The 25115-nt window shown below is 44.1% G+C and overlaps 1 protein-coding gene across 1 annotated transcript in view; it reads left to right on the top strand.

Moving 5' to 3' along the window:
* Positions 1 to 1678: 1678 nt before the first annotated feature.
* Positions 1679 to 25115, top strand: part of cep68 (centrosomal protein 68) — a 73524-nt gene continuing 50087 nt past the window's right edge. The window contains exon 1 of the mRNA XM_084321141.1: positions 1679 to 1791. The gene's annotated coding sequence lies outside the window, so the exon portion shown is untranslated. The remainder of the gene's footprint in view (positions 1792 to 25115) is intronic.

Genomic DNA, 25115 nt, shown 5'->3' with positions numbered 1-25115 from the left:
AGGTAGTTGGGTGGGGGGGGGGGGGGGATTGTACATTGGAGGGGGTTTGGTTTGGACATTTACAGTTGCCAGTTTTTGAAGGTGGGTAGTGATTCACATTCCTTTACAGCTGTGGGTAGCGCGTTCCACATTGATGTAGCATAATTGCAAAACGTGTTTAGTCCCTTGTTTGAGCCGAATCTGGGTTTAACATGATTTGTGGAGCTCCCTCTGGTGTTGTGGTCGTGGTATTCACTGACCTTTGGGAAGTATTTTGACATGTACATGGGTACCTTAGTGGTGTAGTGTATCTTGTAGACCAGGCCCATTGCAAGTTGCTGTACTCTGTCGTCTACTCTAAGCCATCCTAGGTTGTCAAAGTGGGCAGGGGTGAGGTGGGTTCTTGGAGTAAGGTCAAGCAGTAGTCTGACCAGTTTGTTTTGTGATGTTCGTAATTTTATTTTTAGCGCCTTTGAGGTGCTTTGGTACCATGATGAGGTGCAAGCATAGTCGTAGTACCCTTGAATGAGTGCTCCTGCCAGAGTCTTCAGGGTATTCTTGTTTACCAGGGAGGAGATCCGGTACAAGAATCTTGTTCGTTGGTTGACTTTTTTGATTACATTGGACAACAAAATTACAAACATCTCAAAACAAACTGGTCAGACTACTGCTTGACCTTACTCCTAGAACCCACCTCACCCCTGCCCACTTTGACAACCTATGGAATCGGATGGCTTAGAGTAGACGACAGAGTACAGCAACTTGTAATGGGCCTGGTCTACAAGATACACTACATGACCAAGGTACCCATGTACATGTCAAAATACTTCCCAAAGGTCAGTGAATACCACGATTACAACACCAGAGGGAGCTCCACAAATCATGTTAAACCCAGATTCGGCTCAAACAAGGGACTAAACACCTTTCGCAATTATGCCACATCAATGTGGAACGCCCTACCCAAAGCTGTAAAGGAATGTGAATCACTACCCACTTTCAAAACCACTCTCAAGGGACACCTACGGGAGACTGCAATTATAAACTGGCCCCTGTAAATGTCATAACCCAACCCCCTCCAATGTACAGTAATTTACCTAGTATGGTTTTGTCAATATTCCAATGTACAGTTTTGCTTGTTTGTACAGTGTCCCCCCCCCCCCCCCCCAATCTACAGTTTTGCTTGTTTGTACAGTGTCCGTCCCCCCCCAACCCCCTCCAATGTAAATTACCCAGTATGGTTGTCAATATCCCAATGTACCCACCCCCCCCCACACAACCCCACCCAACCTCCTCCAATGTACAGTTTTTACGTCAAATGTATATACTCCCTTTTCTTGACTCTTTTTGTATCACAAACAGTACTGTATTTGCAAATCTGGTATGTCATAAATGTATAGATGTAGCAGTACTGTCTATCTGTATGTCATGTATGTCATATATGTCCTGATTAATTGAAAATGGGGGACCCTGATGTAAACAAGACGAAAGTCTTTATCTGGTCTGCATCCCCTTAACAATTATGTGTATTGAGCTGTACTGTATTGTACCCATTCTGCAATCTGTTAATAAAGTTTTCAATCAATCAATCAATCAATCAATCAACATGTTATCACGTTTGTATCCATTAGAGGGGAGTAGCGAGCCTCTCTTCCGTTTACTTGTCCTGACTCCTGTGTACAATTGAACTATCTCATTTCCTCTTTCTTACATCTTTGTCATACGAAGGCGAGTGCTGCTGCAATGTTGCCGCAAAAGATATCGTTGCAACAGTGTTACAATTTGTATTAAAACCTTTTCAATGGGTTAAATGAGGTGAGTGTCGATTTATCGTTATACTATGCTGCAGTAATAACGTGGCATGTTCAGCTTGGTTATAAAACAGTGGTTTTGTGTTATCATGCTATCTCCACTTGCACGACACCGTGAAGTAGGCATTGCATCGTAGCTCACACAGTTCCGCATGGGGCCATTCTTACATGGGGGATGCACTTAAATGTACAACTTTGTAATGTTTCTGCGATGATTTCCATTGTTTAATTGTGTCTTTCGTGGCTTCATGTGGTTTGGTTTAGTGTGCTTGATAATTTACTCTTTTAGAACGTCCACATTTAGAACGTGAAGTCAAGATGTGTCATAATATTTCTAATATATTTATAAGGTCATAATAGCCTGCGGCTGCGAGAATCTCATTGTTTCCAACTGAACCATAGCCGCCCGTCAGTATCTGATCATGGTTATTTTCAAACCTCTACTAACCCTGGTTTGAGAACATTAATAATAATAATAATAATAATAATAATAATAATAATAATAATAATAATAATAATAATAATTATTATTATTATTATATAACACAAGGGTCTCCAAAAGCCCACACAATAGAGCCCTACACCGTACACGGATATAATAAGGCTATGCCGCCCTTGAATGTGACTGTCTGTCTGGTGTAGGTGACAGGTCACTGTTGCACTGTTGTTTGGTGTCACTATGGCTCCCCACTGCGAATGACAGACAACAGCAGCGACTTGGTTTCTGACCAGGCAGTCTCTTGTCTTACTGCCTGCACACCTGTAGTTCTACTACCACTTCTGAAACATCTGTTGAACACTGAAGTGAAAGTGGAGATGTGTCAAATTACAGTGTTCCTCCTCTCTGTGTCAGCCTCTCCCCATCATGAATACGCTTCTGTCATTTGAAACATATGCTAACAAGACAGCCTACTACACTTTAATATTGTGTATACAAGTGGATTGTTTTACAGTATGTGTATTAAAGTATACAATTAGCCATGTATGCCTAGTGTTTTCGCCCTTCAGAAATCAACCCCATATCTAAATGTTTAATGTGTCAACTGTAAGAATTGTGTTCTTAAAATAGCTGTTGTTACCATTGTGCAGTCAAGGTCCTATCCTCAGCCTGTGTCACGTGATTTAGGTGGTAACATGGCCACTGTGGAGAATTCAGGATGGGGATGAAATTAGATGAAATGAGATGAGATGATATTGTCTCTAATTGGGATGAAAAAGGCAAACGCAATAAGTAACAGGCAGCACAAAATTATAAGTGCAGAAATATTCAAATATATGCATATGATACGACTAATCTAATCTACAAGTAAAGAGTTCATTTGCAAAAACCTATAAACGGCATTCTTGGGGGGAGGGGGGGGGGGACTGACTTGTGAGTTACTGTTAAGACATAGTCCATTCTGAACCCTGAGCGAGTTTAGTCCCAAAGCCGTTATTGTTCACTGGTGAATATAGGAGCTACTGTATGTGAAGGCCCAAAACACAGGGTCTATTCAATTGTAGCTAGCTACTGTATGTGAAGGCCCAAAACACAGTGTCTATTGTAGCTACTGTAGGTGAAGGCCCAAAACACAGGGTCTATTGTAGCTCTACTGTATGTGAAGGCCCAAAACACAGGGTCTATTGTAGCTCTACTGTATGTGAAGGCCCAAAACACAGGGTCTATTGTAGCAGTATTCTGAACCAACGTAAACACTATTTATCTTGAATTATTGATTATCACTGAACATCAAGGAGAATTTACACAAATATGATTAGATTTAATAGAAATGCATGGCCAAAACATGACAACATGCCCACTAATATGGAGTTTATGCATGATCAACCGATCAACACCATAGCCAGTGTTTCAGCAAGCAAAATAGTGAATGGCTGTAATATATATTTATTTTGGTGGACCAATATCATATTTACCACTCCTGTTTGTTACAAAGCAACAAATAAGCCAGATTAGCAGGCTAAACCAAGTGCAGTACAGTGGATGTCTTTGTTCTGTTATAGTCTTTGATTGACAGCTGCCTCACATTCTGCATTCTAGTCTAGCACCGCCCCCTTCAGGCCATTGCCATGGAAACCAGACCGGTCATGTCAGTGGGGATGCTGTGAGGGGTGTGCAGTCATATAAGCACCTCAAAGACTGAGAGCATCATGCAGCTGACTGTGCAGATAGAAAACTGGTTGCATGGCTACAGTTTGAAGTTGTAATGGAATCATTATGTTCTCCATGTCATTGTGTTTACAACATACTGATGATCACAGAGTCATTAACTCATTGGACGCCAGAGGTCACTGTGGGCGTATGGCCGTGTGTGCCAGCGCTGTAATGATGGGGGTACATGCCGGTGTTTGTAGTGCTAAAACTATATTAAATATTATAGCTATGGATCTAATGATATAGTCGATTGTCATTGAGTTTCTTATGGTCAAGAAGATGCAAAAAACAGATACTTTTTTCATCAATACATTCCCGTTTTATACCTGGTGAATATGAGTATAGTTTTAGAGTGATTCTGTGTAATCCCAGGAAACTCCGCCAAACAGTGTTTTACTGCATTTCACTATAAATCGTGCCATTCCTCGCCTGGATCAATAATCAATCTGAAATCGACGCTAGATTATCGTTATTATGTTTCTTTTTTTTTTAAACTTAAGTTTTTATTTTCATTTTTTCAACAACATACATAGACAACATTCATAGACAATACACAGTACATAAATATAAAACAAATAGACAAAAAATTAGTAAAGAAAAAGTGTGGCATGGGTCCTTCGGTCCATTCTACATTTGCATTATTTATTTACATTTTTATTCATTTCCAAATTCCTTGTATCCTTTTCAAACCTCTGTGATGTCGTTACTTCCCCCCCTGTATTCTTCCCATTTTCCCCATTTCCATTCAAACTTTTCTTCTTGCAGCCTCAGCAGATGTGTGATTCTCTCCATTTCCTGTATCCCCTCTACCAACTCTATCCATTGATCCTTTGTCGGCACTTCTACCTTGTACCACAGTTTAGTTAGAGCTTTCTTGGCTGCCACTATCAATATCTTAATCAAGTATTTGTCTTCCCCTTGGATTCCTTCTTGTGACAGATTCCCCAAATACAACACTTGGCCTCCCTGGGGTATTTCGTATCCTATTATTTCATTTATTATCCCTCCTATCTCTTCCCAGTAGTGCCTTATCTTCTGACATCCCCAGAATATGTGTGTATGGTTCGCCCCTTCCTGTCCACACTCCCTCCAACATGTTTTCTTTGCTGGTGTGTAGTTGCCCTGTATTTCTGGTGTTATAAAGTATCTAATTATATTTTTTCCACCCAAACTCCCTCCATATCCTTGATCCAGTGGTTGTTTGTTGTGTCTTACATGTGTCATACCATTCCTCCTCTGTTATCTCTATTTCCAACTCTCTTTCCCACTTTTCTTTTACATACAATGTTGTATTTCCCTTACTGTCCATTATTGCCTGATATAGTGCTGATATCACCCTCCCCGTCCGTCCTTCGTATGACTTTACCATTATCTTAATTACCCCATTCTGTTCTTTGTCTCTATCTTGCTTTATTTCCTTGTTATAGTAGTCCCTAATCTGTAAATATCTAAAGTGGTCCCTATTCTCTAGTCCGTATCTTTCTTTCAATTTTTGTAGAGTCTGCATCTCCCCTCCTTCTGTCATTGTGCACATTGCTGTTCGTTATTATGTTTCATCATGGATGCATGAAAGGGGGGGGGGGGGTGCTTTGATCGCAACCAACGGAACACACCACACACACACACCACAGACACACGCGCCGATTGCGGGGAAATAATTATCGGATCAACGCGAGATTGATAACATATAGCCCTTACCTTGTCTATGATGTACTGCAAAAAGAATAATCCAATTATCTGATCGCCATTCCAAGTATTGATCGCGATCGTGTTTCCAACGTAATCCAGCATTGAACATTATTATTTTTTTTTTTAAACAACGGATGTATTATTTTGCAGCAATTCTTTGTCGTCGCCACCATCTTTAGTGTTACAGCCCCTCACACTCCAGTTCTCAGGCTGCAGCTGGTTTGAAAGCGAAAGTAAACAGGCTTCTCTGCTAACTGTGGCTCCAGGGGAGTTGAATATTTCTGGCTCTGGTTACTTTTCTATCTTTTGGCGCTTTTTTGGTGTGCACCGTGACTCGCGACTGGAGACTAGCTCTGCTAGCACACATAGCCTACTGTACAGACGGTTTCAAACTGTATTTTAAATTAGGAAGCAAACAAAATAAATGGACAAGAGAAAAATAAATCTCAATTTGGTCAGTATTGTCATTTGGACAAGCAAAGCCATTACTTTAAGTTGCAGGCAAGAAAGACAAGTCTGTCCACTGTCTCTGGTTTTAAAACTGCCCTGTTGCAGGTCAAAAAAATAAATAATTGTATTGATATTTTTTTATTATCAATCGATATCGATTATTAAAATATATCGCGATAATTATCGTTATCGTTTTTATCGCCCAGCCCTAATTTAGACCCCGCCTGCACGCCGCAGCTCAGCCCAGACACTAAACCACATCGTTTCAAATGTAGTGCAATAGCGGCTGCAATGCGTTAGGCGGCAGTATTGGACTTTTGCAATCTCAGACCCATCCCCAGTGATAACACACAGCTGCCTGCATGTTTATGAATGGAAACAGCGAATAAAAGAAATAACGATTCAATAACGTATATATACGTGGTTGGCATTATTCGATTGCGGACAAACACGTATATATGCGTGAACGGCGCAGAATGAGTTCATACAAATTTATCAATATTATTTCAGAATGTGTCTGTAGATTTAAAAAGGCTAAATGTAATGCCGTGAGTATTTAGTGCCAATACAGATACCTGGGATTCGGTACCGATACCAAAACGATTTATACAGTTTTTTTTTTTTTTTTGCTGAGTTATGTGCTTTGATTGATTGATTGAACATTTTATTAACAGATTGCAGAATTGGGTACAATACAGTACGGCTCAATACACAGAATTGTTAAGGGGATGCAGACTAGAGAAAGACTTTCGTCTTGTTTACAGGGTCAGGGTCCCCCATTTTCAATTCATAACATTTATGACATACAAGTCACTGTTACATCCAGACATTTATGACATACAAGATATACAAATATAAAGTACTGTTTATTTACAGACTAAAAGAGAATATATACATTTGAGGGGGAGGAAACTGTACATTGGGGGGGGGGGGGGGGGGGGGGGGGGGGGGGGGGGGGGGGGGGGGGGGGGGGGGGGGGTGGGGGGTGGGAGGGGGGGGGTTTGGACATTTACCTGGGCCAGTTCAAATTGCGGCCTCCCGTACGTTCTTTTTTAGAGCTGTTTTGAAGGTGGGTAGGGATTCACATTATTTTACGGCTGTGGGTAGGGCGTTCCACATTGTTGTGGCATAATTGCGAAACGTGTTTAGTCCCTTGTTTGAGCTGAATCTGGGTTGGACATGATTTGTGGAACTCCCTCTGGTGTTGTTGTGGTCGTGGTATTCACTGACCTTTTGTGTATTTTGACATGTACATGGGTACCTTAGAGGTGTAGTGTATCTTGTAGACCAGGCCCATTGCAAGTTGCTGTACTCTGTCGTCTACTCTAAGCCATCCTAGGTTATCAAAATGGGCAGGGGTGAGGTGGGTTTTAGGAGTAAGGTCAAGCAGTAGTCTGACCAGTTTGTTTTGTGATGTTTGTAATCTAGTTTTTAGTGCCTTTGAGGTGCTTTGGTACCATGAGGTGCAAGCATAGTCGTAGTACCCTTAAATGAGTGCTGTTAGAGTCTTCAGGGTATTCTTGTTTACCAGAGAGGAGATCCGGTACAAGAATCTTGTTAGTTGGTTGATTTCTTTTATTACATTGGTTGCCATTTTGTCACAGGAAAGATTTTCCTCTAGGATGGAACCCAGGCAGGGCACGGAATTAACTTTTTGACTCACCGGCCAGTGGCGGGTAGATGGGAAAATTCTACCCGCCAAGCATATTTCTTACCGGCCAAAAAAAATACGCATTTTTGTGTCACATATATACATTTTTTTCAGTACATTTCAAGTAGATAAGCTATTACGTTGAGGAATAGACACTTAAAGAGGCCAGAGTTAAATTTGTACTCTCTCTCTCTCTCTCTCTGAAGTAGTGTTGTCACGATACTGGAATTTCGACTTCGATACGATACCTTGAAAAGTATCGAAAGTATCGATATTTTCGATACCAAAAAAAAAATAAAAATGGTATTTGGTTAAAACAACAACTACAACAATTTTCATGACGGCTAGAGAGAGAGAGAGAGAGATTTCTCCGGAGCTATGCTCGGACTCGGAGCATTTATTAACGTTACATTTTCAACAAGATTGCTGCTACTTAAACACTTCATGGAAACGGGGTAACGTTATGTCGAGTTCATACGTGTACTAGTGTAGTTAGTATGAACTCGACTTAACGTTACTCCATTTCCATGAAGTAATTATAAAGGTGGCCAGCTAGCTAGCATAAGCTAACGTTAGCAAATAGCTGTATCGTTGGCACTGCTCTGTAACAACGCTTGCAAATGGGCATCGTGGCATCTTTAGCTTTTCCCGAAACGGGGTAACGTTATGTCGAGTTCATACGTGTACTAGTGTAGTTAGTATGAACTCGACTTAACGTTACTCCGTTTCCATGAAGTAATTATAAAGGTGGCCAGCTAGCTAGCATAAGCTAACGTTAGCTAATAGCTGTATCGTTGGCACTGCTCTGTAACAACGCTTTAGCTTTTCCTTTGTCGTTTACTTCAAACCCGAAGTACTTCCAAACAGCACTTCTGCTGTTTTCTTTATCCACAAGCACAATTTGCGGAGGCTCACAAACTGAAGACAGGTCTGCGAGGGGGAGGGCTGCAGCGGAGGAGGAGGAGGGGCAAGCGTTCTCTGCAGCAGCGTGTCTGTCTGTCTGTCAACAACTTGCGGTAGAACACTGCGAGCAAGCCAGCTGGTATCGATACTGCAGAAAGTATCGATATTTCGGGAAATGAGTATCGAAACCGTTTTAAATATTCAGTATCGATATGTATAGATATTAGGGATGCCCCGATCACGTTTTTTGCCACCGATACCGATCACCGATCGTCGTGAGCCATATCGGCCGATACCGATCCGATACCGATCGTTTTTGATTAAAAAGAAATTAAAAATTATTTTATATAATTTTTTTTTTATAAAATATATATATTATATAATTAGACTTGTACTTGTATTATCTGCGAGACATCGCCACCACGCAACAAGCTCCACTGTCTGTGTGTACTCTAGTAGCCTCCAGCTACGGCCAGGATTCTCCGGAGCTGCACCTGGACCTATACTCGAGTAGCCTCGAGCAGAGCTACGGCCAGGATTCTCCGGCGCTGCACCTGGACCCTATTGGCATAACGTTACTTAACTGTGCTCAGCAAGCCCTCAGCTCGAATACGCATCGAATCAGTGTTATAAGACATTGATATCAGGAGCTATCTGTAGCTACTGCTAGCCGGATATATAACGTTAATACAACGCCTCAGTGAATTATTTAGTTCAATGGGACATTTCGTTTTGAACGGTGAACTAACTTGCGCTAACGTGAGCTAACGGGTAGCATACACGTCTCTACTAGACTTTGTGGAGCGTTTGTTGATGTCAGGAGCTATCGGTAGCTGGCCGACTAGATGTTATAAGACATTGATAAGACATTGATATAAGACATTGATATCAGGAGCTATCTGTAGCTACTGCTAGCCGACTAGATGATGTTAAGACAACTATTTAGTTCAATCGGACATTTCGTTTTGAACGGTGAACTAACGTCAGCTAACGCAAGCTAACGGAGATATCAACATGGACCACTAGACTTCTGGGGCATTTGTTGATATCCGGAGCTATCAGTAGCTAGCCGGCTAAATATCGTTAGACAATGCCTACTAAAAGTGAATAGTTGACTGGGTAATTTTGTTTAAACAGTAACGATAGCTAGGTAGCTAACGTTAGCTCAGGTCGAATGCACTATCTAGACTCAGCAGAGGAGGTCCGCCTCCTCTGTCATTACAAACTCTACACGGGTACGGGCGGGGCTAGGGAGGAGGAGCAGTTTGCAGGTCCTGTGCGTCTGAGACAAGCGAGTGAGATATCCACTTGATCAGTTTCCGCGATCGGCGAATAGGACTAATTATCGGAATTCCCCGATCGCATATTTATACTAATTATCGGCCGATAACGATCGGTGGCCGATCGATCGGGGCATCCCTAATAGATATTTTGATATTTTTGACAACACTACTCTGAAGTGACTTCTCGCTATCTGCAAACAGCTCCACTGTCTGTGTGTATACTTAGTAGCCTGCAGATGCAGCCAGGATTCTCCGGCGCTGCAGCTGGACCCTATTGGTCAAATCACATTCAGCATGCCCTCAGCTCGAACACGCATCGAATCAATGTTATAAGACATTGATATCAGGAGCTATCTGTAGCTACTGCTAGCCGGCTAGATAACGTTAAGACAACGCCTCAGTGAACTATTTAGTTTACTGGGACATATAGAGCTAACGTGAGCTAACGTTGCCTACCGAGTAGGGGTGGGAATCACCAGTATCATCACGATACGATATCGATTCTTTGGACAACGATACGATATTTTCCGATATCACAAAGTCTGCCACGATACGATACGATTCGATTCAGGTGCCTGCGATCGATATGAGACGATATTATATGCCCATTTAACACAATCAGTAACATTTAAATCAACAAAAAAAAGGTAATGGAAATATCATTTGACATTTTTATTTTTGATCTCTTCCAGACATTTAAATGAAAAACAATCTTTTGTTTTTAATACAAATAGACCTCCTGTTCACTGTTTTTGGTTCGTTTTTCATTTTTTTCCGATATTAATATCCTATCACAGCGCTGTATTTTGGCTGGAAAAGGCATATTGGGAGTCAGAAGGTGCAGTACCGGCCAGATCCTGTTAGTGGGGCTATCTCGATAATGCAGTAATCCCCCCTCCTTACCAGTCCCTAGTGGACCTCTTCTGTGCTCTCTATCGTTCTATCAGCTTAGCTTAGTTAGCTCACGCTAACGCAACGTTAATTTCGGTATTTAACGCGACGTGGGCATAAAGGAATGGCGAGGATGGAAAGCATGTTAGATGCAATTGACCCCTTGTGGGGAAAAAAACAACAGGCACTTATTTCGGGCAAAATAGGCGGACTCTGAAGGCACTCTGTCTAACGTCTACACACGCTGAGCTGCGCTGAGCTACTGTTGTTGTTGCTGCAGCCGGGCGGATATGCTCACGAGGGGATTTTCAAAATAAGAGTATCATATGAACCAAACGTTGCTAACTGCCGGAGCCATCGATATTATGACTGGAGCTGCGCTTGGGGCGGAAATGAGACCCGCACAGGATTTTCAAAATAAGAGTATCGATATGAACTACACGCCAGGTGGCGGGCAGACCTCTCAGTGTCACTCGCCAAACCTAAAATATGCCCGCGGGCTAGGCTTGGGCGGTATGACGGTATTAAGGTATACCAGGGTATTTAGAAATACCTACGGTATTGATTTTCAATACCGTCCGTCACCGTCAAAATCACAGATGCGCTTCAGTTTCTATAACAGTGAAACGGAGTTTTGAGTGTAGTGCACACACTGAGTGTAGTGCACACACTCGCCAGCAGAGGGCGAGACCGCTCTAGTGGAGCGAGTGGGTCACAACGGTGTAATGTTGCGACAGTGCTGTGAAAATACCGTAAAGCGTTGTGACGAGAGCAGTGTTGTTGTGGTCCTTGTGGAGCAATCAGTCTCTTATTATATGTGAACTAAAGAGTACAAGGTTTACACAACAGCCCCCACCCGCCTTTTTATTGTATTTGTACCGTCCTGTACTATCCGCTGTCAGCTGTTTATCTCTCTCTGTGAGCTACTGAGCTTGAATAAATAGCGTTAGCTCACGTTAGTAGCGTTAGCTCTGCGGCTAATCTTGGATTACCCTGAACTAAATCAATGGCTAGGTTATAAAGCATTCGAGTAGTTTTTACTGCACATAGAAGTAGCCAAACAACGGGAGCATTTCGGGAGCATATGACCAAAACCCAGGCAATTTCTAGCCCTTAAGGAATCAAATAGTCTGCCATGGCTATAGGCTAGATGCTAACGCTAAAACGGTGCGGGCTTCTACCGGTGCGGGACGGGACTATCATTCTGAGAGCTGGCGATGATTTGTTTACTTGGTAACACGTAACACCCCCCCCCCCCCCCCCCCCCCGCTGATGAAAATGAAAGTCATACCGTCAAATACCGTGCACCGGGGTATTATAACATAAAGGTTTGCCGGTTTGAAAATAAGGATACCGCCCAAGCCTACCGCGGGCTCTAATTTCGTGCCCTGAACCCAGGTATGTAATTTCATCTTTGCTTGTGACAATATTGTCACCCACTGTAGCAGAGAAGCCGTTGGCCTTGCTGAGTTTGTTATTTGATCCAAAGAGAATGGACTCTGTTTTACCCAGGTGCAATGATAGTTTGTTATCAGCGATTCTGCCGAGTTCAGAGCTGAGGGCTTTTTCAACCTGCAACTTGTTCCTGTCAGCGACCAGTAGGGCTGAGTCGTCCGCGAACAGGAACAAATTGCAGTCACACGCTGATGACATGTCATTTGCATAAATTAGGAACAGTAGCGGTCCTAGTATGCTTCCTTGTGGAACACCACAGCTCACTGGGAGGGGGGGGATAGTGTACCGTTTACCTACACCATCTGTTCTCTCCCCCCCAGGTAGGATTGCATCCAGCTCACTGATGAACTATCACCAATTGCTTTTAGCTTGTCAATCAGAATGGAGTGATTGACAGTGTCGAAAGCCTTTTGGAGGTCCAGCATGACCATGCTGCAGTATTTGCCCGTGTCCACCTCTTGTTTGATGTGGTCGTTCAAATAGAGAAGGCATGTGTCAGTGGATGTTCTGAAGCCAGATTGGAATTCGTAGATTCGTTTTTTTCCGCAAGGTACTTTTCGACCTGTTCGTAGAAAAAAATGTCCATGACTTTCGAGATGGAGGTGGAGATGGAGAATAGAAACAGGGCGGTAGTTGCCTGGGTCTAATTTGCTGCCTTTTTGTGCAGGGGGGTCACTCGCAATTTTGAAGTCTTTGGGGATGTATCCCTGTTCTGTATCGTATGGCTCTCGCTCGGCGTCACTCATGCACTGTCCTCGCACGTGCACGCGCACTGAATAAAAGACCACAATGTACCTTTATATCCCAATATTTGTCTGACCACACCCCTATCAGCTTCCCATATAAGCAGGGGTGGGGCCACCCCCTCGCCTCCTTTCTCGTTTCACCACAAGGAAGTGCCTCGATAGCCCCACTTGACGATGTTGTTAGTAGGAGAAAGTTGGAAAACAAGAGATACGTTGACATCTGACATCATATCTTTATTTTCTCTCTCACTATATTCGAGAAAATACGGCGATATTGTCTTCGTACTGGAGTGTCTGGAAGATGATGATCATTCTACACCTCCGTCGGGTTTCGTATTGGGAGTTTATGCCGCTACATGCCTCTCAACTGCAGTCCTTGCTGTGGCTGGTTGCGGTAAAACCTTCCAGCGACACAGCTGGACTGTAGGACGCGCCGCTGTTGTGAGAAGCGGTGGGTTCCAGGTTGGTGAGTAATGTTTTGCTTGCAAGCTCCACTTGTCTGTTAGTGCTATGGGGGCTAGCTGACAATGTTTACGAAAACCGGCCCCAGATTAGGGTCCTTTGTTCAGCCTTTAGGCGACGGCGGAGGATCCTGGTTTGAAGCCCATTATAGCAACTAGTGGGCCACACGACCAGTAACTGGTGATCCCAGGATCTCTGGACGCGTAGGTACTTCTCTGTCACCGTATAAGGCCCCGTCTTTCATATACAAATGAGAGTATACCCTAAACGAGGAAATGTGAGCATGGATGATCGTTATCGGAAAATCCATGTTCAAGTCGGATACAGCCCAGATGGGACTTGTACCGGCTCCGCCGGATGGTAAAATCACTGTTGTAAAACTGTGTTAACATCTCGTTTCTCTTCTCTCTTAAAAGGTGAGGAGGGTTTCAGAACGGCGGCCTGTCTGAGTGTGACTTGTTATATCGTTGTGTACAAGTTCAGGTGATAGCTGCTTAGCTTGCGTGCTAGTTGTGGCCTACTGTGTTAGCCAGTCAGCTGTTAGCTGCGGCGCTAGCTCGCTGTGTTTACCAGGAGCCTGTTGTGTCACTAGGCTAGGTAACGTTAGCTTGCTGCTATCGGCCGAGTGCGGCCGTTAGCTTAATGCTACACTGTTGAACGTTCTGAGACTATAACATGCTTAAACACTCTGACTACGACGTCATCTTTGACAGAGGATGTTAGTCGAACCTACCCTGGGGCCAGCCGGCGAGGACTGCGTCAACAAGGGGGACCATAGCGGCGGGATGGAGCGGCGACGCTGCCCAGGTCGACAACACAGGACGGCTGTGTTTACTACGGTGCCTTGTTAGAGACTGCAGTTTCGCTTGATCTGCGTTCACGGTAGGAAGGGTCCTGACCAGACCTTGAACACTTCTTCTTGCTTTCCCTTCCAAATGTTTTGTAAATAACGATGTTTTCCAAAACGAGTGTTGCTGCACTACATTTAGGATACAACGCGAGTTATGTGTGAATTGTCTTGTCACTGGTCTCCATGCAAATTGGGTTATTTGTTACAGATGTGAAAATGATCTGGTTTGTTGTGTTGAGACACATTGTGTGTTCATGTACCGTGTACTCACAACTAAGGGGGTTAAACTAACCTATAAAGCTATGCTTAGTGACATATGAGTAAAGAATGATTCTTTTCTCAGCCTGTAATGACAATGAACAGTGTGTTCACATAGGGCTGGGCGATATAACGATAACGATAAATATCGCGATATATTTTAATAATCGATATCGAATATCGAAATAAAAAAAATCGTTTTTTTTTTTTTTTTTTTTTACCTGCAACAGGGCAGTTTTAAAACCAGAGACAGTGGACAGACTTGTCTTTCTTGCCTGCAACTTAAAGTAATGGTTTTGCTTGTCGAAATGACAATACTGACCAAATTCAGATTTCTTTTTCTCTTGTCCATTTATTTTGTTTGCTTTCTAATTTAAAATACATTTTGAAACCGTCTGTACACAGTAGGCTATGTGTGCTAGCAGAACTAGACTCCAGTCACGAGTCACAGTGCACATGTGCGGTGGTTTGTCCACCAAAAAAGCGCCAAAAGATCGAAAATAAACTAGCAGAGCCAGAACTGTTCAACTCCTCTGGAGCCACAGCCAGCAGAGAAGCCGGTTTACTTTAGCTTTTAAACCAGCTGCAGTCTGAGAACTGGAGTGTGAGGGGATGTAACACTAAAGATGGCGGCAATGACAAAGAATTGCTGCAAAATAAACATACATCTGTTGTTTAAATTTTTTTTTTTATGCTTATAACAATTCGATAATTATCGATATCGAGAAATAAAATAAAATTATCATATCGTTATCGCGATATGATTTTTTTCCATATCGCCCAGCCCTATGTTCACATATTAACAAGTTACCTGTTTAACTGGCCGTATTAAGGGTAAAGTAGGAGGGGTGTTTTTTTCCCCCGGTTCCCTGGGGACTTCTTCACCCTCCTCTCAGACATGTTGTTACACTATATTGTGTCACTGTGTGGTAGGGATACGATGTAACCCTTAGCTTAGTTGTTGGGGTTGTGCTAACCGCTTGAGAAACTATATTTTCCTAAAGAAAAGATTGTTTGGTCACTTTTTCGTGTGTGCTTAGCAAGGCCTGTGGCCGATACTAATCGAGAATTATGTATTCTCTCATTATGAAAAACGGCGTTCCTCTGTAGAGTGTTTTTGCCATTTTTTTTAGGTGATAAAGGGTTGTGTGTGTCGTGCGACCTACAACTGGGTTGGGTTGGCCACAGAAGCACATGTGTAAGTCTGGTACCGGGGCTCTTGAGAGGGCCCTCTCTATTCTGTGTTTTTTCCTTAGTAAAAATCAGATGGCAGGTTAGCACATGCGCTGTGTGAAGCTGTTAGACGCTTCATGGAGCTGACTATGACTGCGTCATACTCTTTTTTGTCATTACATCGTATCATGGGTGTGGGGTCGTAAAGGGGTGAACTGGTAATCCTTTTCTCCCCTTCTTTGATGGGCAGGGGTTAAAACCTCCTGTCCTTCAAGGTTCCTGTCACGTTGCTGTTCGGCACGTTACAGGGTAAGAGGGGGGGGGGGGGGGGAGTTTCCTGGTCCCACGCCCTGGAATATTGGGCGTGTGCACCGCAGAAATTCCCCCGCCATAGAGTACGTCACTGTGCGCGTCTCTGTTGGTAGGACTTCCGTGTGCTGTTCGGGTCCATATGATGGATCTGTTTCGGGGGGTGGTCAGGGCTCCTCCTCACGAAACTCCTATTCGGGCCTTCTGTGAGTTGGGACTCTCCTTCCATGTGAGGGAGGCTCCTCAGAGTACAGAGCCTCCTCCTCAGATTGTCAAGGTGAGTGGAACCTCAAGAAGGAGTCCTACTCTATTGTGTGTGTATTCGATTCAATTCGATTATTGAGTGTGTATGGGTTCAGTGCAGTGGCGGCCGGTGGGTACTTCGCCACTAGGGGCGTGAAGTGGATTCCCAGGCTGTTTTGGTTCTGCTCTGCTTCAGAACCTGTTGGTTAGTACTCTCGGCGTTGTGTCTCAATACTTTAAAGCTGGGAATCTTTTCTCTTCAAACTGACTGAACAGGCCGAAAGGCATCAGGAATTAAGGAGGAAAGATAGTTTAACAGTTGTTTAATAAGAGAGAAAGAGTGTATACCAATTACAATAAGAAGATGCTATGGTTGTTGATCACAAACACTATGCCGTAATATGATAACAACCAGACTAATATCACAGTATAAAGATAAATTGTTGCTGGTCTTTGTGTTGTCCTGGCTAACAAAACAAAGCAGTCTGTTTTCCCTCCAAAAAATCCTTTGTCTTCTCGTTGCCTGCTTCCTTGGTGTTGATGGTGGGTGAGATGGTGAGAGAGGCCTTGTCCTGTGTGGGTTTTTGGTTGGTTCCAGAGTGTTCTTCTGTTGTTTCCTTGAGTCCCCTCCTCCCACCATCACACCCATTATTATAGCCCAGGCCGTGTCTCCAAGTTGATGACATCATCATATTGATTGCTCCAATCACAAGCCAGCTAATCTTGTATTTGAAAAATAGGGGTTTGGCATATAGGCCAAACCCTCTTCTCAGTTACTGCAAAAAGAGGCTGTCTTTAACCCTCTACCTTAATCAAAGTTTAAACATTGCATCATTTTCATTTCCTTATATCTTTTACTTAAACACATTACTTGACTTGTTAGTACTTTGATGAATCAAAGTTTATATTGATTACCTAAACAGATATATTTCTTTATTACTAAGTCTGTTTGACTTTCAGAACATATATCTAAATCATTCTGTTAGCTTAATAGAATACATTTCAATACCATATAACAAGCTTAACAGATTGCAGAATGTGTAACAATCAATTTAATCATATTGAACATTAATTGAAAATAGCACAGACACATTAACTAATTGTAGACATTTTAGTATGACCAAACACTAATTATATTTTAACTTACTTATTCAAATTACTATTTTAACAATATACCAGACAAATAGTTAGTTTGTTTGGAGATGTTCTGTGTGTGTGTGTGTGTGTGTGTGTGAATGTGTGTGTGTGTGTGAATGTGTGTGTGTGTGTGTGTGTGTGTGTGTGTATGTGTGTGTGAGTGTGAGTGTGTGTGTGTGTGGGTGTGTGTGTGTGTATGTGTGTGTGAGTGTGTGTGGGTGTGTGTGTGTGTGAATGTGTGTGTGTGTGTGTGAGTGTGTGTGTGTGTGTGAATGTGTGTGTGTGTGTGTGTGTGTGTGTGTATGTGTATGTGTGTGTGAGTGTGTGTGGGTGTGTGTGTGTGTGAATGTGTGTGTGTGTGTGTGAGTGTGTGTGAGTGTGTGTGTGTGTGTGTGTGTGTGTGTCTCTGTGTGTGTGAGTGTGTGTGTGTGGATGTGTATTCGAAAATGTGTGTGTGTTAGTATGTGTGTGTGTCTGTCTGTGTCCCCCGGCCGTAAGCAGCTGATAACACTTCACTGTGTGTGTGACAGGAAACTTCAGCAAGATAACATGTCTACGTAACCTTTTGTCTTTTGCTTTGATCTACCCCCTAAAGGGAAGTCTTACCCCAGCTGCCACTATGCCATTGTCACCCCAGGAGGGCATTTGCACAATCAGTCTTATGTAACCACACACACACAAATCTATGAATTATTGTTTTGAGGCCTAAATATTTCCACACATTAGCTTACATCATGAGTCTATGTTTGGGAATTTACTACAGATCCCCACTCGGATAGTTTACCTATCCTTAATATGTCAAACATAGATATCACGCTTTACACACTACTATCTAGATAACACTTAAGACATTTTAAATCATATTAGGATAAAATATATATCTGATTTGTCACACTCAGATCCTAAAATTCAAATTAGCCAGTTCAGTTTTTGTGATCATGTGCAGTCTTTAATACTTGTTCTCGTACCAAGATCAATGGAGCATTTGAGGAGGGGGGTCCATGTTTTTTAGATTTGACCCTGCCTCCTCTTTATTGCTCAGAGCTGGTGCAATATCACGACTGCTGGGTGCAACTCAGAAAGCAAATTGCCTTTCTTATTACACCCCATCTTCTGTCAAGCACATCTTGACTCGTGGAGATCCTCTCTTAGGGGGTAGAGCCCCCTGCTGTAGTATCTTCTATTCTTCACAGCGATGGGGAGGTCGTTGCTGGCTGCTCGACCCCTTCGCTGGTTGACCCTCGGATCAGTGGAAGAGGTTTGTGTCTCCTCCCCTCCGCCTGGTCGTCGATAGGGGCGATAGCAGCTCCCCCCCTTCGCTTGTTGACCTCCTGGTCAATAGTTGAGGCCTTGCTTCTGTTGACAGCCGGAGCTGTTGCTGAGGCCTAGCTGCCTGTCTCCTCGTTGGTTGTCTGTCGTTTCCCTCTGAAGCCTCAAGACTCGGTCACTGCGTTGGCCAAGACTCTCCCGGCCCGAGAGGTATACGTCTCCTGGTTCTCCGCAGTGTTGTGGTTCCCCATGGAACCGCTGGGTAGACACTAGCCAGTGTCCTGGATCAACGGTACCGATGGAGTCCTCGGTCTTCCTTGTACCACTCTCTGATGACTGTGGATCCCCCAATCTCCCCTCCGTATCCTGTAGTGAATATATCGCTCCGGGGCACAGTGGGGATCACTTCTACCACAACAATTGATTGAGAATCCATAATTTTCCATCCCTCAGACTCTCTTTACTGGTCTGAGCTTTTGACAACTTTCTTTTCCAAATCATTTATCTATATATTTCATGGCTTCTAGATCATTAAATTTCAAAATTCTGAAAAATTCACATGGCTCTCATTTTATTATGCTGTCAAAACAGTATACTCTCCACCTCTCGATGTGAAATACACATGAAAACATCGTTACCGTCTTCCTCTGGTTTCGGACAGCTGCATCCCGGACCGGACAGCACTGACATCCATTTTCCCAGTAACCTGTGTGTATGGCAACAATCACAGTCCGCCTTAAACACACATCTTATACATCACAAGCCAATTATCAATTGCACATGTTCACACCCTACACAATACTAATTTGGCCAATAGCGACCAAATCTATTGAGCTTCATTAATGTACAGAGAATCATGCTCCCCAACACTATTATCAACCACGACACACCCCCAGCCCCTAAAACTGGGTATTCAAATGGGCGGAGAACAAAAATCCATAACTAGCTCATGTTCCTTCACTTTGTTCCCAGTCCATTTTACAGACACATACTACCCCGTCCTGATGTGTCGAGATCACTCCCAGCTTGCCAGGTATCCTAAGAAAAAACACAGAAAGAAAGAAAACAGAAAACAAAACACAAAGAAAACGCTGCCAAATCAATAAATGAAAAAATAAACCAAACTTGTGAGCTTTCTAGCTCATTTTTAACTAAGAAACAAAAAGGGAAATCAAATGAATAAACGAAATGTACACTCCCGGCCTAAGCCAGGAACTTGCTCATATCACACTAGAAAAGAGAAGTAAAAATAAAAGTAAACAAACACCTATCCTATTGCTCATAACTGTTAATATGCTTCTATCAATACTATAAAATACTAGAAACAACTATGAGTCTTTTCAATTTCTTAATCATGCAGTCCACCTCTTGATCAATCTGAATGTTGACCGAGCATGGATAATTTACTGATCACTTGTTAGTCTGATTAGTTCATGCATTTGTCAGTCACCCATACATTCGTTTTTAGTAACTTTCATTCATAATCTAATCACCTAACACCTCCATCCATTTTTATTCTATTCTAATCTAATTAGGAGCATATTTTATCATTCAATATATCCCACCTCTACCCTAGTCAGTTGCATATATTTTTATTCTGCCGGTGGCCTCTGCAGACATGACCTTTGAAAATGACCTTTCACTCCACAGCCCCAACAACACTGGCGGTCTCCCCCGGGTTGTGGGACCCGGTGGGTCAGTTGCCTGTGACCGGATGACCCTGGGGTCATCGGGCCCAGAACACGTCCTGGTGGTGTGCCATCTTCGCCATGGTTCCCTGGAGCCTGTTCGGAGGAGAAAGCCACATACCTATTTGGTCCAGTCACAGTTCCTTGAGAGGGGCCCGTGGTTGGGAGGGGCCCGCGACCTGTTCCTGCACAAACACGCCCTGTTGGGGATATATGGTCCTGCTCTGCACAGTTCCGAGCAATGTGTCCGAGGGTCCCACACGTCCAACAGTGCACCCGCCGCACACGGTAGCCAATCGGATTCCTGCCTTTGCCTACACCTTTTCCTCGTGGTTGCCACCTCGTGGGTGGTCCTATTGGGGTTTGCTGTTGTTCCGGCACGGGTTGTGGCCCCAACTGGGCCTGTCTCTGGCCATCTGGTTCTCCAGAGGGAGAGGGAGAGAGGCGATTGGAACCTGTCTCCCCTCCGGGCTGTGTGGGCTGGAGTAGGCCTTGGAGATAGTCCACTACCCGTCTAGCCTCGGCTAGGTGATCTTCGAGAGGGAGGCACGTCTGTAACTGGCAGTCATCTGCAACGGACACTTCAGCGTGGAATACAGCTGTCACTGGGTCGCTTGCTGCAACGACTCCCTGTGGCGGAGTAAAAGACATTATTTCCAGTCCCTCCGTCTCACTGGACACTAAAGGGGAGTCGATTAAATTCCAGCCAATCAAGTCAACGTCCAATTCGGTCAATGTAATGTCTGCAGAGGTTATCGGCATTATCTTGATTTGGGTACGCATTCTACACCGGCCTCCTTTAACTACAAGGTTCTGTAATGGCCTGAATATCTTTGGCCATCTTTTCGTCACTTTTATTGTGACATCTCCAGTCGTTGAAATAGACAGATTGTCTACCCTTTCTATGGTCAGTGCATCTAACCCTCCGGTTGCTCCCATCTGTGTATTTTCCATTCTCACCTTTCCTTCAATCACTCGTAACGTCACCGTTTGGAAAGCAAGTTTCTCTGTATTCAAACTATTTTTACCAAACTTGAGTTAATTTCACTCACACTTTTATATTGGTGTAAACAGGAATTGATAATCTCGGTCTTGTGATACTATACCCCCTGACTGTCAACAGTCTCTTCGATTTCCCTGTTGGGGTTCGGAATTGTCAGCGCCGGCCATCCGTCCTGGAGCAGCTGTGAAAAGAGAGAAGCAAAAAATACACTTAATTATCAGTGACATTTGCCATTCACAATCCATCATTTGTCCTTAAGCATGGAATGTCGGGCATCTCCTAGACTATGATCATATGAGAGCATTTGTGCAATTTTCGTTTTTGATTTATCAATGACACCGCCTTAATCTTTTTTCCAGTTGTCTCCATTGGAAACCCAGATTCTCAATCCTGTTGTCAAGATCCTCCTTATTACCACTCCGGGGAACTTATTTTCCATCAGCTGTTTCCTGAGATGGTGGTCAATCAGAAAGTTGTTATTCACAGCCTATCATTCCTAAACATCTGTATCGGACATTGTAATTTAGGTGAATAATCTCACTTTTACTCTAATTTGCAAATGACTATGTGTATGTGTAACTATATTTATTTCTGTCCGTGAAAGCCTAGTATGTATTTCGCTCATATTACATTACACATATCAATAACACATATTTTCCATTCACAATCTCTCACACAGTTATTATATATCCCCCGTAACACCTAACCCTTTAGGTGTTATCATAACGCGCTCCCCACGGGAACAGAAATCAATTTTCAGTGCCTTATGCCACTGAAGTCCCCGTGCATTTAGAACAGTGTCACCCACCCCGCTCATAACCACAGGTGGCGACACCATCCCCATATTGAAAACCCTGCCGACCAATGACATTCCACTGGCCAACTCGTCCTGTGGCCCACGGCATCACCCCCAGTTTGCAACCTGGAACGTGACACCCCGGGCCCCTTACTCAAGGATATTCAAAAATTATTCCACTCACAACCCACTCAACCACCGTAACCAGTCACCCATACACTCACACACAATATAATTCGACGCGCGTAGTGTGGCAGCGAGCCTTTGACGAGTGCCCGCATAGCGCACCCCTGCTAATGCGCGGTGGCAGACAGCGAGCCCACCCCCGCCACGACGTCTAGCAGTCCCCGTACCCCTGGTAAAACGAAAAATGTGCGCAGTGTGGCAGCGAGCACCGACGAGTCACACACAGCGCACAAAGCGTGGAGGCAGACAGTGAGCCACGACGAACTGTCTACCCACACCCCCACCGCAGGCACAGCCGAGCAGAGTATTTATGCTCCGACTTACGGCCCACCAACATGAACTGGTACTGAGCCCCAGCCGGGGCCCGTCCAAATGTAAGGTTAGGTTGACATGGTAGCCTATACATTTCAGTGTGATTGCATGCAAAGCTAGAGTAATTACGCTCCAACTTACGGCCCACCAACATGAACTGGTACTGAGCCCCAGCCGGGGCCCGTCCAAATGTAAGGAAAGAAGTACGAACGCCTTGTCGAACAAAGCGTAGCGCTAACGCAGGCAATACCACTGCCAGCACTAGAAATTCCCTAAAAACAACAATAAAACTGAATATGGAACAACAACATACGCACAATAAGTCCCAAACTCAGCCTACCGCCCTTGAAACCTTACAGTAAACAGCAATAAACAATATACCTAGCACTACACCGCGTTTGAAACCCATAAAAAACTCTATATACAGGCCCTAACCTAGGAGAGAAAGAGAAGCGTTTCGGGGGGGGCCTAGGGGGGGGGAAGTACATGGAAGAGAGGCGGTGTTGAAATGAGGGGAGCGAGCGAGAGGGGGGGTAAGAGAGAGAGAGAGAGAAAGAGAGAGAGAGAGAGAAAAAGAGAGAGGGGGAGAGAGAGAGGGGGAGAAAGAGAGGGGGAGAAAGAGAGGGGGAGAGAGAGAGAGAGAGAGAAAGAGAGAAAGAGAAAGAGAGAGAGAGAGAGAGAGAGAGAGAGAGAGAGAGAGAGAGAGAGAGAGAGAGAGAGAGAGAGAGAGAGAGAGAGAGAGAGAGAGAGAGAGAGAGAAATGAAAACGTTCTGTGAGCAGAATCCAAACATATTCATCCTGCACACTTCTGCCCCCTACCTTATTCCCAATAAACTCCACCTTTCCCTTAACAATGGACGCTCGCCACCCCTACCAAGATGGACGCTCGGCACCCTCCCAAGATGGACGCTCGGAGCCCCGTCAAGATGGACGCTCGGAGCCCCGTCAAGATGGACGCCCCCTCGCGAGACATACCGAGAGTCCCGTCATGTCATGACGTCAGCACAGTTAGCTTAGCATGTTAGCTTAGCATGTTAGCTTAGCATATTAGCTTCGTTAGCTTCAACCTAGCGCGCGCTTACTACGTCACATCCGGCGACCGCTTTAGCCGTTTAGCGCGGCTAAGTAGCATTAGCTTAGCTTACCCCATGATCCCATAAAAACGTTCCCAACGACCCGTTCCGCCGCGCGGGCCGTCCCCTCGCAACGTTAATATAATACCACATACCCCACAACAGAATCCCATTTCCCTCAAAACGCCAGTGTAGCGATCTAATTAGAAATATAAAAACATAATAGTAAAACGCCAGTTTGACTCCCCCGTCGTCATTTCCGGCGAGCTTAAAACGACTTCCGGGTCGGGTTCTAAATAATCCCGATCACCTTAAACATTACGTCTCTATTTTATCCGCCACGAATATGAAAACTTTTAAGTGCATTACATATCCCCGTAATCCCAAGCCACTATCGATCGACCTTACACATTTGAATTACGTCTACTTTTCGCTCCGCATGCTCCGGTGTCCAGAGGCTAATACCACAGCTAACGGCTGCTGCGTTCGACGGGCCTCGGAAAACCGGCGTTCTTCCTAAAATTCCCTACGGCCAATCGGTGCCCTAAATTACACAATAACATTACTATACTCTCACACGTCCCACCAATCACTCCTAACCATAAACATTCGCCAAACATACATTCATACACGCTTCCTAACACAATTAAAAAGTACACAATTAAAAAATACAAAATCAGCATTCACGCACATTACCGTTTTCTCGAACGCCGCACGCGGCGCGACCGGTAAACATTTCATTAAGCACTATTTTTGTTACTACACGCCCGCCCGCGCCCAAGGCTAAAACCAGACCTACTCGTGCTAACTCTTCTACTGTAGAGAATACTATGCATCGGCGTGCTTCAGTCACTACTCTAAGAGACATACTACGCACGTTGTCTATCCCGGCTTAACTCTGAGCACGAATCTAAGACATGTTCCTATCCCCTTACTTGTTCCGACTGGCAACGGCGCCCCGTTCATAGTGCTAACATTTTTACTATAAAATATACTACGCCGGTGATTACAGAGCCACCCTCCCCAGCCAGAATTTTCAATTTAATTTACCCTTACATCATGATTACATGAGGTTAAATTCTTTAGTTTCTTTCCCCAACCCCTTGTTGTTCGAACTGAGCAGCCCATTCTTCTTCCCCACTCACCTCACTGTAACTACTTCCAGTTACTTTGAAGACGATCGACCAGTTGTTCTCCTCGTCGACCGGCGTGTAGGCTGATGAGTGAAGGGAAAAATCTCGTCCAGGGCCGCCACTGGTTCACGGGTAACACGGCACCAAAATGAAGTGGATTCCCAGGCTGTTTTGGTTCTGCTCTGCTTCAGAACCTGTTGGTTAGTACTCTCGGC

Source organism: Notolepis coatsorum, assembly GCF_963971535.1.
Source record: "Notolepis coatsorum genome assembly, chromosome: 9".
Taxonomy (NCBI): Eukaryota; Metazoa; Chordata; class Actinopteri; order Aulopiformes; family Paralepididae; genus Notolepis; species Notolepis coatsorum.
Note: the sequence above shows the minus strand (reverse complement) of the source record. Positions and strands in the feature narration are given on the sequence as shown.